General features: G+C 49.1%; 1 protein-coding gene and 1 pseudogene across 1 annotated transcript in view; one reads left to right on the top strand and one right to left on the bottom strand.

The window, feature by feature from the left end:
- Positions 1 to 13,991, top strand: part of LOC141107389 (connector enhancer of kinase suppressor of ras 2-like) — a gene marked incomplete in the record, with an annotated part of 546,558 nt that overhangs the window by 337,338 nt on the left and 195,229 nt on the right.
- On the bottom strand, positions 9,064 to 9,196 carry LOC141109049 (U2 spliceosomal RNA; annotated as a pseudogene).

Here is a 13,991-nt window from a genome sequence, read left to right as displayed (position 1 = left end):
ATATTATTAAACAAATAATAAATAAATAATATATAATATTACATATAGAGCACTATAGTACATGCACAGTGCAATAAAGCTGGTCCTGTGAGAATGTCGGGCTGGCCGTTATTTTGTATAAATAAATATATAATAAACACATAAATAATACATAAGAAATAATAAACACATAATAATAATAAAATAAATATATAATAAATATTAATATCATTACAATTATTATGTATTTATTTAATATGCCTTTAGTTTTTTATAATTTTTTGTTATCAATATTATTATTAATACTATATACATAGTAAATGATACAAAATACATACAAGCTGTACACTCACTACTTTACATTGTAGACAAGTGTCATTTCTTCAGTGTTGTCACATGAAAAGATAGAAGAAAAGATTTACAGAAATGTCACTGAGGGGTGTACTTACTTTTGTCAGATACCGTGTATTATGTATTCCCACGTGTTGCATATCGGGGGCAGCCCTACGTGTGGGAAAAATGAAAGAGAAGTCCAATGATCCGTTTCTCAAAATTGCGCTGCACCGAACTGCATGGCGCTGCAGCGGCATTATGCATTTTGCCGCCCGTGAAAGCAGCGGCTTGGGGGTACCATGAAGGATTAATGGCCCCACCACACGTCTGCTAAAGGTCAGCATTTTTCGGTAAAGTGTGAATGAGCCCCAGTGACTTCTCCAATGCATGTAGTCAGGCTGCGCTCCAGTCCCGCGGGGCTCTTGCGGCTCAGCCTTCCGCTTTCCTGGGGTGAAAAAAAAAAATCTTTTGATACCCCCCCCCCCTCCCCCCATCCTAATGTTTCTGAGTTCTGGTTCCAAGGCGGCGATCCAGCCTCAATTTGTGTCAATGTGATTACAAGCGCGGGGAGTCACGGCGAATCGCCATCTGTCGAAGATTTAGTTAGGAGCAGCTGGAGGGCGGATGGAGCAGAAAACTTAAAATTTGGATGTGATGCTGAATCTGGAAGAATAAAGATTACAGAGCAACCAGAAAGTATTCACAGCGCTTCACTTTTTCCACATTTTGTTATGTTACAGCCCTATTCCAAAATGGATTACATTCATTATTTTCCTCAAAATTTTACAAACAATCCCCTATAATGACAACGTGAGAGAAGTTTGTTTGAAATCTTTGCAAATTTATTAAAAATAAAAAAGGAAAAAAATCCCATATACATAAATATCACAGACTCCTCCCATGTACATAAGTATCACAGGCTCCTTCTATGTACATAAGTATCACAGACTCCTCCCATGTACATAAGTATCACAGGCTCCTCCCATGTACATAAGTATCACAGACTCCTCCCATGTACATAAGTATCACAGGCTCCTCCCATGTACATAAATATCACAGACTCCTCCCATGTACATAAGTATCACAGACTCCTCCCATGTACATAAGTATCACAGGCTCCTCCCATGTACATAAGTATCACAGGCTCCTCCCATGTACATAAGTATCACAGACTCCTCCCATGTACATAAGTATCACAGGCTCCTCCCATGTACATAAGTATCACAGGCTCCTCCCATGTACATAAGTATCACAGACTCCTCCCATGTACATAAGTATCACAGGCTCCTCCCATGTACATAAGTATCACAGACTCCTCCCATGTACATAAGTATCACAGGCTCCTCCCATGTACATAAGTATCACAGGCTCCTCCCATGTACATAAGTATCACAGGCACCTCCCATGTACATAAGTATCACAGGCTCCTCCCATGTACATAAGTATCACAGACTCCTCCCATGTACATAAGTATCACAGACTCCTCCCATGTACATAAGTATCACAGGCTCCTCCCATGTACATAAGTATCACAGACTCCTCCCATGTACATAAGTATCACAGACTCCTCCCATGTACATAAGTATCACAGGCTCCTCCCATGTACATAAGTATCACAGACTCCTCCCATGTACATAAGTATCACAGGCTCCTCCCATGTACATAAGTATCACAGACTCCTCCCATGTACATAAGTATCACAGGCTCCTCCCGTGTACATAAGTATCACAGGCTCCTCCCATGTACATAAGTATCACAGGCTCCTCCCATGTACATAAGTATCACAGACTCCTCCCATGTACATAAGTATCACAGACTCCTCCCATGTACATAAGTATCACAGGCTCCTCCCATGTACATAAGTATCACAGACTCCTCCCATGTACATAAGTATCACAGACTCCTCCCATGTACATAAGTATCACAGGCTCCTCCCATGTACATAAGTATCACAGACTCCTCCCATGTACATAAGTATCACAGGCTCCTCCCATGTACATAAGTATCACAGACTCCTCCCATGTACATAAGTATCACAGGCTCCTCCCGTGTACATAAGTATCACAGGCTCCTCCCATGTACATAAGTATCACAGGCTCCTCCCATGTACATAAGTAACACAGACTCCTCCCGTGTACATAAGTATCACAGGCTCCTCCCATGTACATAAGTATCACAGGCTCCTCCCGTGTACATAAGTATCACAGACTCCTCCCGTGTACATAAGTATCACAGGCTCCTCCCGTGTACATAAGTATCACAGACTCCTCCCATGTACATAAGTATCACAGGCTCCTCCTGTGTACATAAGTATCACAGGCTCCTCCCGTGTACATAAGTATCACAGGCTCCTCCCATGTACATAAGTATCACAGGCTCCTCCCGTGTACATAAGTATCACAGGCTCCTCCCATGTACATAAGTATCACAGACTCCTCCCATGTACATAAGTAACACAGGCTCCTCCCATGTACATAAGTATCACAGGCTCCTCCCATGTACATAAGTATCACAGGCTCCTCCCATGTACATAAGTATCACAGGCCCCTCCCATGTACATAAGTATCACAGGCTCCTCCCACGTACATAGGTATCACAGGCTCCTCCCATGTACATAAGTATCACAGGCTCCTCCCATGTACATAAGTATCACAGACTCCTCCCATGTACATAAGTATCACAGGCTCCTCCCATGTACATAAGTATCACAGGCTCCTCCCATGTACATAAGTATCACAGACTCCTCCCATGTACATAAGTATCACAGGCTCCTCCCATGTACATAAGTATCACAGGCTCCTCCCATGTACATAAGTATCACAGACTCCTCCCATGTACATAAGTATCACAGACTCCTCCCATGTACATAAGTATCACAGGCTCCTCCCATGTACATAAGTATCACAGACTCCTCCCATGTACATAAGTATCACAGGCTCCTCCCATGTACATAAGTATCACAGACTCCTCCCATGTACATAAGTATCACAGGCTCCTCCCGTGTACATAAGTATCACAGGCTCCTCCCATGTACATAAGTATCACAGGCTCCTCCCATGTACATAAGTATCACAGACTCCTCCCATGTACATAAGTATCACAGACTCCTCCCATGTACATAAGTATCACAGGCTCCTCCCATGTACATAAGTATCACAGACTCCTCCCATGTACATAAGTATCACAGACTCCTCCCATGTACATAAGTATCACAGGCTCCTCCCATGTACATAAGTATCACAGACTCCTCCCATGTACATAAGTATCACAGGCTCCTCCCATGTACATAAGTATCACAGACTCCTCCCATGTACATAAGTATCACAGGCTCCTCCCGTGTACATAAGTATCACAGGCTCCTCCCATGTACATAAGTATCACAGGCTCCTCCCATGTACATAAGTAACACAGACTCCTCCCGTGTACATAAGTATCACAGGCTCCTCCCATGTACATAAGTATCACAGGCTCCTCCCGTGTACATAAGTATCACAGACTCCTCCCGTGTACATAAGTATCACAGGCTCCTCCCGTGTACATAAGTATCACAGACTCCTCCCATGTACATAAGTATCACAGGCTCCTCCCGTGTACATAAGTATCACAGGCTCCTCCCGTGTACATAAGTATCACAGGCTCCTCCCATGTACATAAGTATCACAGGCTCCTCCCGTGTACATAAGTATCACAGGCTCCTCCCATGTACATAAGTATCACAGACTCCTCCCATGTACATAAGTAACACAGGCTCCTCCCATGTACATAAGTATCACAGGCTCCTCCCATGTACATAAGTATCACAGGCTCCTCCCATGTACATAAGTATCACAGGCCCCTCCCATGTACATAAGTATCACAGGCTCCTCCCACGTACATAGGTATCACAGGCTCCTCCCATGTACATAAGTATCACAGGCTCCTCCCATGTACATAAGTATCACAGACTCCTCCCATGTACATAAGTATCACAGGCTCCTCCCATGTACATAAGTATCACAGGCTCCTCCCATGTACATAAGTATCACAGACTCCTCCCATGTACATAAGTATCACAGGCTCCTCCCATGTACATAAGTATCACAGGCTCCTCCCATGTACATAGGTATCACAGCCTTTGCTCAATACTTTAGTGAAGCTCCTTTGGCACCAATTACAGCCTCAAGTCTTGTTGAGTATGATGCTACAAGCTCGGCACTCCTATTTTTGGGCAGTTTCTCCCATTCTTCTTTGTAGGACCTCTCAAGTTCCATCAGGTTGGATGGGGAGTGTTGGTGCTCAGCCATGTTCAGATCTCTCCAGAGATGTTCAATCGGGTTCAAGTCTGGGCTCTGGTTGGACCACTCAAGAACATTCACAGAGTTGTCCCGTAGTCACTCCTTTGTTATCTTGGCTGTGTGCTTAGGGTGGTTGTCCTTTTGGAAGATGAACCTTCGCCACATATCTGAGGTCCAGAGCGCTCTGGAGAAGGTTTTCATCAAGGAGGTCTCTGTACATTGCTGCATTCATCTTTCCCTCCATCCTGACTAGTCTCCCAGTTTCTGCAACTGAAGAACATCCCCACAGCATGATGCCGCCACCACCATGCTTCACTGTAGGGATGGTATTGGCCAGGTGATGAGCGGTGCCTGGTTTCCTCCAGACATGACGCTTGCCATTCAGGGTCAAAGAGTTCAATCTTTGTTTCATCAGACCAGAGAATTTTGTTTCTTATGGTCTGAGCTTACTTCAGGTGCCTTTATGGAAAGCCCAGGTGGGCTGTCATGTGCCTTTTACTGAGGAGTGGCTTCCGTCTGGTCACTCTACCATACAGGCCTGATTGGTGGAGAGCTACAGAGATGCTTGTTCTTCTGGAAGGTTCTCCAGAAGTTCTCTCCTTTTCTGAATGGACAGATCCGAGGGGGGGGGGGGGGGGTGGAGCACACAGGCAGCAGGACCTGGATAGAAGGGCGGCAGGGGGCGGCATGTAGAGAAACCGATCCCCTCCATTTCTCTCCTGGCTTTCAGCGGCTGCAGGAGGAAAATGGAGGGGATCGATTTCTCAACATGCCGCCCCCTGCCGCCCTTCTATCCAGGTGTACAGGGGGGGGGCACATGGGCCCCCCTGGAACAGGGGGCTGGGTCGCAATTGTTACCCCTGTAGTTATGCCCCCGCAGTGATTGAAGGGGGGGCAGTAATATCTAGGCTGGGGAAGAAAGGCTAGATGATGCTGGATGTCCTCCAGCCAGGAAAGGAGGTGGAGCTCTATCTGACCTGCTGCAGCTTCTAATGCACATGGTGAGAAGCTCACAGTGTGCAGTGAAATCAGAGGAAATCAACTCAGTCCAGGAGAGGAGTCGGTACACCTGTGCAAGACTAAAGGGGGAGGAGTCGGTACACCTGTGCAAGACTAAAGGGGGAGGAGTCGGTACACCTGTGCAAGACTAAAGGGGGAGGAGTCGGTACACCTGTGCAAGACTAAAGGGGGAGGAGTCGGTACACCTGTGCAAGACTAAAGGGGGCGGAGCCGGTACACCTGTGCAAGACTAAAGGGGGAGGAGCCGGTACACCTGTGCAAGACTGAAGGGGGAGGAGCCGGTACACCTGTGTAAGACTGAAGGGGGAGGAGCCGATACACCTGTGCAAGACTGAAGGGGGAGGAGCCGGTACACCTGTGCAAGACTGAGGGGGTGGAGCTGATACACCTGTGCAAGACTGAAGGCGGAGGAGCCGGTACACCTGTGCAAGACTAAAGGGGGAGGAGTCGGTACACCTGTGCAAGACTGAAGGGGGAGGAGCCGGTACACCTGTGCAAGACTGAAGGGGGAGGAGCCGGTACACCTGTGCAAGACTGAAGGGGGAGGAGCCGGTACACCTGTGCAAGACTGAAGGGGGAGGAGCCGGTACACCTGTGCAAGACTGAAGGGGGAGGAGCCGGTACACCTGTGCAAGACTGAAGGGGGAGGAGCCGGTACACCTGTGCAAGACTGAAGGGGAGGAGCCGGTACACCTGTGCAAGACTGAAGGGGACGAGTCGGTACACATGTGCAACACTAAAGGGGGAGGAGCCGGTACACCTGTGCAAGACTTAAGGGGGAGGAGCCAGTATACCTGTGCAAGACTGAAGGGGAGGAGCCGGTACACCTGTGCAAGACTGAAGGGGGAGGAGCTGGTACACCTGTGCAAGACTAAAGGGGGAGGAGCCGGTACACCTGTGCAAGACTAAAGGGGGAGGAGCCGGTACACCTGTGCAAGACTGAGGGGGTGGAGCCGATACACCTGTGCAAGACTGAAGGGGAAGAGCCAGTACACCTGTGCAAGACTAAAGGGGGAGGAGCCGGTACACCTGTGCAAGACTGAAGGGGGAGGAGCCGGTACACCTGTGCAAGACTGAAGGGGAGGAGCCGGTACACCTGTGCAAGACTGAAGGGGACGAGTCGGTACACATGTGCAAGACTAAAGGGGGAGGAGCCGGTACACCTGTGCAAGACTTAAGGGGGAGGAGCCAGTATACCTGTGCAAGACTGAAGGGGAGGAGCCGGTACACCTGTGCAAGACTGAAGGGGAGGGCGGGGGTTACATTCAACTCTTCCTCACTGTATCCAAAAGGAAAGAAAAAGAAAATGGAAGTGGTCACAAATTCATCTGTTTCTGTGCAGTTTATCTCAGGACACAAATCAGCCTCTGAAGACTTTTATTCCCATAATAACCCCCCCAATCCAGGTCGGGCGTGATGAAGCCGCGGCGCTGACAATCATTTAGAGAGGCGCCGGTGTAATTTGCGCAATTCTGCTTTATTATCATTAATATGGAACATTTCAGACACCTGGCAGCCAATTTACATCGAGTGATATCAGGCAACGAGCCGGACATGGACACCGCGAATGCTGCCGCCGCGATGTTTACGGTAAAGTGCGCCGAATCCACCAACATTTTATTACCGCGGTCACACCGAAATGACAAAAAGTAATTTAATTCATTAAAACGTTGCTGGCGTGTAATAAGACTGGAAATCTGAGCCACAGAAGATAGACAGGATGCAGAAGATTCATTCTTATTTTATTCACAATAGTCAGTAAAAATCTGTATTGGAAAATCAGAGAAGCTTCAGATGCTTTGTCTGGCTAAACGTCTTCAAGATAAGATATATAATAATTAAGGATCCTGTGCTGCAGTGTTCACCTTTAATCCAGAGCTGTCCCCATGCAGCACTTCTTTTCTGCCACTAGATGTCCCCATTCTTACTCAGGATGAACATCTTCAAGATAAGATATATAATAAATAAGGATCCTGCACTGCAGTTTTAGCCTTTAATCCAGAGCTGTCCCCATGCCGCACTTCTTTTCTGCCGTTGGCGGTTAGCCTTCGGTAAGTGCGGACCCGGCGGGCGGCGTGATTGACGATGGATCTACATCAGGGGGCTTTATTTTTGGATTTTTAATAAACAAATTGTCAAAAACTGTGCTATACCCCATACTGATTCACCTGGGGGGGGGGGAGGGAGATCTGGGGACCCCCTTGTTAAAGGGGGCTTCCAGATTCTTATAAGTTTCCCGTCCACAGACCCCCACAATAAGTATTTGATCCCCCTATCAATCAGCAAGATATCTGGCTCCCAGGTGTCTTCTATACAGGTAACAAGCTGAGATTAGGAGCACTCCCTTTACCTTTTGTTACCTGTATAAAAGACACCTGTCCACAGAAGCAATCAATCAGATTCCAATCTCTCCACCATCTTTTTCTTTTTTTTAAAAGCCAGTGGCGTGCAAAACACACCTCAAAAACTTCCACCTGGTGCCAAAAAGAAGTGCCCACACATAGAGAGTGAAACACAAAAACGTGCAATGGGTGTACAGAGTCCTCCACTAGGGAAGGACCTTACCCTGATCCCCCGGGGCGTTAGGCTCCAGACAGGGACTGAGGTACTCAGACAAAGGGTCCATCTGGCCAAAACCAGGCGGACCCCCACAACTGGAAGGTCTGCCGAAGCAGACCGACCCAAGTACAGTGGGGCTCTCCCGAAGGGAGACCCCTCAAAGGAGAGGGCGAACCAAGCCAAAAGGTCTATGTCCACCCCCTCCCAAGACTTTCAGAGTAGGCCCGAGGACCCACACCCTACTCGCCACACAGTGACAAAACGTGTATACAAAGACAACCAAAAAAAGACAAAAAGGTGGCAAACAGGGATAAAAGAAAGCGTGGGGAAGATAGTGAGATGGGAGAGTGAAAGTGGCCATTGTGCTATACAACGGCCGGCCCTCCGGCCAGGCATAAAAATTTCCCCTGGTCCTGGCCAAAAGGCCCGGCCCAAGAGGCAGGTGCGAAAAACGTTTGTTGTGGTGAAAGTGACCATGGTGCCATAAAATCAAGTGCTTTCACACCGTGACTATACAGCACCCCTGAACTGCCACTTCAGGGGCACATTCACCACTGGCTTTTCGAAGAAGCCCTGACCACCCAGTCCAGACCACAGCAGACCCCACCACAGACAGGAAGGATATGGAGATCAGGAAGCCGGAAAGAGCCCTTTACCATCAGGCTCTGCCGTCGCTCCCATCACTCCTAATTACATTCGGGAAGTACTTGCCACTCCCTCCCCCCCCTTGCAAGGCAGGAGTAAGCGTTCTCTCCCAAATAACTGTCTGGAGCTATATCCGCCCCAATCCAGGCCAGAAGACCAGGGTCCCGACCCTCTGGTTCAGACCCTGTGGTTCTCCATCCCCATCATAAGGCTTCCCTTTCGGCTACGAACCGCTCCAGGTCACCTTCACTCCAGCAGGTTTTGCATAGCAACCGCAATCCCGTCTCTATTTCGCCATAGATCAGGGACGGAAGCAAGCGCCACCTCCTGGAAACTGATAAGAACAGATACTACACTTGATCTTAGCCAAAAGGCCGAGAAGCAATTAGCAATAATCGCGCCTCAGTTGAACTTCATTGGCTATGATACTGCCACCATTTTTTTTTTTTTTTTTGAAAGCCTATGGCGTGCATAACACACCCCAAAAAACTTCACCCGGTGCATAAAAAATGTGCACACACATAAAGAGTGAACACAAAAAAGTGCAAACGGTTACACAAGACGCGCCAATTCCCTGATCCCCCGGGGTGTTAGGCTCCAGACGGGGACAAAGGTACTTTACAATGGTCTATATGGCCGAAACCAGACAGACCCCGTTCTCTGGAAGGTCTGCCGAAACAGACCCACCCAAGTACTAGGCAGGGCTCCCCCGAAGGGAGACCCCGTGGGTTAGGGCGGACGAAGCCAAAAGGCCATGTCCACCCCTTCCCAAGACTTTCAGGGCTGGCCCGAGGACCCGCCTTTACTCGTCACACAGTGAAACAAACGTGTACAAGACGTGACGAAACAAAGTATAGACTCAATCAAAAAAAAGAAAATAGATAAAGTGGGGAAGGGATAGTGGAGAGGAGAGTGAAAAATAGGTGGCCATTGTGTAAAACAATGACCAGGCCCTCCGGCCAGGAATAAAAAAGATACTGCCACCATGGCCAAGACCAAAGAGCTGTCCAAGGATGTCGGGGAGAAGATTGTAGACCTACACAAGGCTGGAATGGGGCTACAAGACCATCAGCAAGCAGCTTGGTGAGAGTTGGTGGGATTATTCCCAAATGGAAGAAACACAAAATAACGATCGATCTCCCTCAGTCTGGGGCTCCATACAAGATCTCACCTGGTGGAGGTTCAATGATCATGAGAACGGTGAGGAATCAGCCCAGAACTACACAGGAGAATCTTGTCAATGATCTCAGCTGGGACCATAGTCACCAAGAAAACAATCGGTAACACACTACACCGTGAAGGACTGAAATCCTGCAGCCCCTGCAAGGTCCCCTTGCTCAGGAAATCACATGTACAGGTCCGTCTGAAGATTACTAATGAACATCGAATGATTCAGAGGAGAACTGGGGGAAAGTGTTGTTGTCAGAGGAGACCAAAATCGAGATCTTTGGCATCAACTCGCCGTGTTTGAAGGAGGAGGAATGCTGCCTATGACCCCAAGAACACCATCCCCCACTGTCATACATGGAGGTCCTATGACCCCAAGAACACCATCCCCCACCGTCATACATGGAGGACCTATGACCCCAAGAACACCATCCCCCACCGTCATACATGGAGGTCCTATGACCCCAAGAACACCATCCCCCACTGTCATACATGGAGGTCCTATGACCCCAAGAACACCATCCCCCACCGTCATACATGGAGGACCTATGACCCCAAGAACACCATCCCCCACCGTCATACATGGAGGTCCTATGATCCCAAGAACACCATCCCCCACCGTCATACATGGAGGTCCTATGACCCCAAGAACACCATCCCCCACCATCATACATGGAGGTCCTATGACTCCAAGAACACCATCCCCCACCGTCATACAGGGAGGTGGAAACATTATGCTTTGGGGGCAGGGCAACTTCACCGCATCAAAGGGACGATGGTTGGGGCCATGTACCATCAAATCTTGGGTGAGAACCTCCTTCCCTCAGCCAGGGCATTGAAGATGGGTCATGGGTCATGGGTCTTCCAGCATGACAATGACCCAAAACACACGGCCAAGGCAACAAAGGAGTGGCTCAAAAAGAAGCACATTAAGGTCCTGGAGTGGCCTAGCCAGTCTCCAGACCTTAATCCCATAGAAAATATGTGGAGGGAGCTGAAAGTTCGAGTTGCCAAACGTCAGCCTGGAAACCTTAATGAGTTGGTGAAGATCTGCAAAGAGGACAAAATCCCTCCTGAGATGTGTGCAAACCTGGAGGCCAACTCCAAGAAACGTCTGACCTCTGTGATCGCCAACAAGGGTTTCTCCACCAACTACTAAGTCATGTTTTGTAAATATCAGTGCCGGGAAAAGGTCACCTAGAGCCCGGGGCAAACATGCCAAACTGTGGCCCCCCCCCCCCCCCCCCCAAGTATTATGCGCATTAGGTGTCAGCAAAAATCCCCCCCCAAAAAACACTGAGCACTAATCCAAATGCTTATCCCCTAAGCATAAAATGGCCCTCTTCCAGTACAAATCCCCCCCCCATCTGAAATCCCCCTCCCACCACAAATCTTTGCCCCATCCCCCAAATCCCCCAGTCCAAATTCCCCCTCCAACCTAAAGTTTTCTCTCCTAGTACACCCCCCCGAGCCACTTCAAATCCCCCTTCTCAACGCAAATCCCCCAAATCAACACTCTTAGCACCCCCCCAAATCTCCCCAAATAATACTTACCCCTGCTGCCCACCCCCCAAATCCCCCCTCCAACACAAATACCCCCCCCCCCCCCAATTTCCTTGTGGTGCCCCCACCTCACATGCTACCACAGTGCCCAGGGCCTCCCCTCCTGCCCACCCCTTGTCCCGGCCCTGGTAACTGTATTCCCATTGGGCGGACGGTGTGCAGAGGATTGTAGGAAGAGTTTTACTTTGTCCGCTCCTCCATAGAGTTATCAGTACGTGTGATGTAAGCGCTATCCCAGATCCAGAGTCCCCCCCGGCGCGGTGCGTCCTACGTCTGTGCACTTTGGGTGAACTCCGGATTTTTCTGACCCATTTTATTTTGTCGCTGTTAATCTTCGCACTTTGCGGGACGCGGATCCGCTCCCACAGCTTGTTAATTAGCGCGTCTTCAACTTCTCTGACAGCAACGTCTTAATAATCCAGGCAAATCCACCGCCGCCGCTGCTGAACTCAGCGATTGCCAGAAATGTAAATATACCGTTCTGATCACTCCTGAAATCTCTGTGGGCGACTTCGGGGGGGAGGGAGGAACCCGAGGTGTGGGGGGGGGGAGGGGTATCTGCTGCCAAACAGCCAAATACCAAGAAAGAGCGGAAATACCGCAACCAAAATACCCCATTGAGTCATCAAGAGCCCGGGGCAAACATGCCAAATTACCCCCCCCCCAAGATGTATGAGCATTATGCGTCAGCGAAAATCCCCCTCCCCCCCCCCAAAAAAATTGAGCACTAATCTGTATGCTCACCTCCTAAGCACCCACCTCAAATCCTCTCTCCCCCCATATTCCCCCAACACAAATCCCCCCCCCAAAAAAAATCTTCCCCCCTCCTAGCACAAAGTCCCCCCCCCCCCCAATCCCCAACCCAAGCACAAATACCCCCAATCATCCTACTAGCGCAAATATCCTCCCCCAAAAATATTTTCCCTCTTCCATATTCCTTTATAGCACAACCCCCCAAATCCCCCCCCATTCCATCTTCCCAACACAAATCCTCCAAATTCCCCCCCTCCTAGCACAAATCCTCTTCAACATTCCATCTTCCCAACACAAATCCCCCCAAATCCCCCCTCCTAGCACAAATCATCTTCAACATTCCATCTTCCCAACACAAATCCCCCCTCCTAGCACAAATCATCTTCAACATTCCATCTTCCCAACACAAATCCCCCAAATCCCCCCTCCTAGCACAAATCATCTTCAACATTCCATCTTCCCAACACAAATCCCCCCTCCTAGCACAAATCCTCTTCCCCATTCCATCTTCCCACACAAATCCTCCAAAACCCCTCCTCCTAGCACAAATCCTCTTCCCCCCCTTCCATCTTCCCACACAAATCCCCCCAAATCCCCCCTCCTAGCACAAATCCTCTTCCCCATTCCATCTTCCCACACAAATCCTCCAAAACCCCTCCTCCTAGCACAAATCCTCTTCCCCATTCCATCTTCCCAACACAAATCCCCCAAATCCCCCCTCCTAGCACAAATCCTCTTCCCCCCATTCCATCTTCCCAACACAAATCCCCCAAATCCCTCCTCCTAGCAGAAATCCTCTTCCCCATTCCATCTTCCCAACACAAATCCCCCCAAATCCCCCTCCTAGCACAAATCCTCTTCCCCCATTCCATCTTCCCAACACAAATCCCCCCTCCTAGCACAAATCCTCTTCCTCCCATTCCATCTTCCCAACACAAATCCCCCCAAATCCCTCCTCCTAGCACAAATCCTCTTCCCCATTCCATCTTCCCAACACAAATCCCTCCTCCTAGCACAAATCCTCTTCCCCATTCCATCTTCCCAACACAAATCCCCCCTCCTAGCACAAATCCTCTTCCCCCATTCCATCTTCCCAACACAAATCCTCCAAAACCCCTCCTCCTAGCACAAATCCTCTTCCCCCCATTCCATCTTCCCAACACAAATCCCCCCAAATCCCTCCTCCTAGCACAAATCCTCTTCCCCATTCCATCTTCCCAACACAAATCCCCCCAAATCCCTCCTCCTAGCACAAATCCTCTTCCCCCATTCCATCTTCCCAACACAAATCCCCCCAAATCCCTCCTCCTAGCACAAATCCTCTTCCCCATTCCATCTTCCCAACACAAATCCCCCCAAATCCCTCCTCCTAGCACAAATCCTCTTCCCCCCATTCCATCTTCCCAACACAAATCCCCCCAAATCCCCCCTCCTAGCACAAATCCTCTTCCCCATTCCATCTTCCCAACACAAATCCCCCTCTAGCACAAATCCTCTTCCCCCCATTCCATCTTCCCAACACAAATCCCCCCTCCTAGCACAAATCCTCTTCCCCCCATTCCATCTTCCCAACACAAATCCCCCCAAACCCCTCCTCCTAGCACAATCCCCCCCCCCCCCCACAGAAAATATTTCCCTTCTTCCATATTCCTTTATAGTACAAACCCCCCCAAATCCTCTTCCCCCATTGCACCTCCC

Source organism: Aquarana catesbeiana, linkage group LG09 (assembly GCF_042186555.1).
Source record: "Aquarana catesbeiana isolate 2022-GZ linkage group LG09, ASM4218655v1, whole genome shotgun sequence".
Classification (NCBI taxonomy): Eukaryota; Metazoa; Chordata; class Amphibia; order Anura; family Ranidae; genus Aquarana; species Aquarana catesbeiana.
Note: the sequence above shows the minus strand (reverse complement) of the source record. Positions and strands in the feature narration are given on the sequence as shown.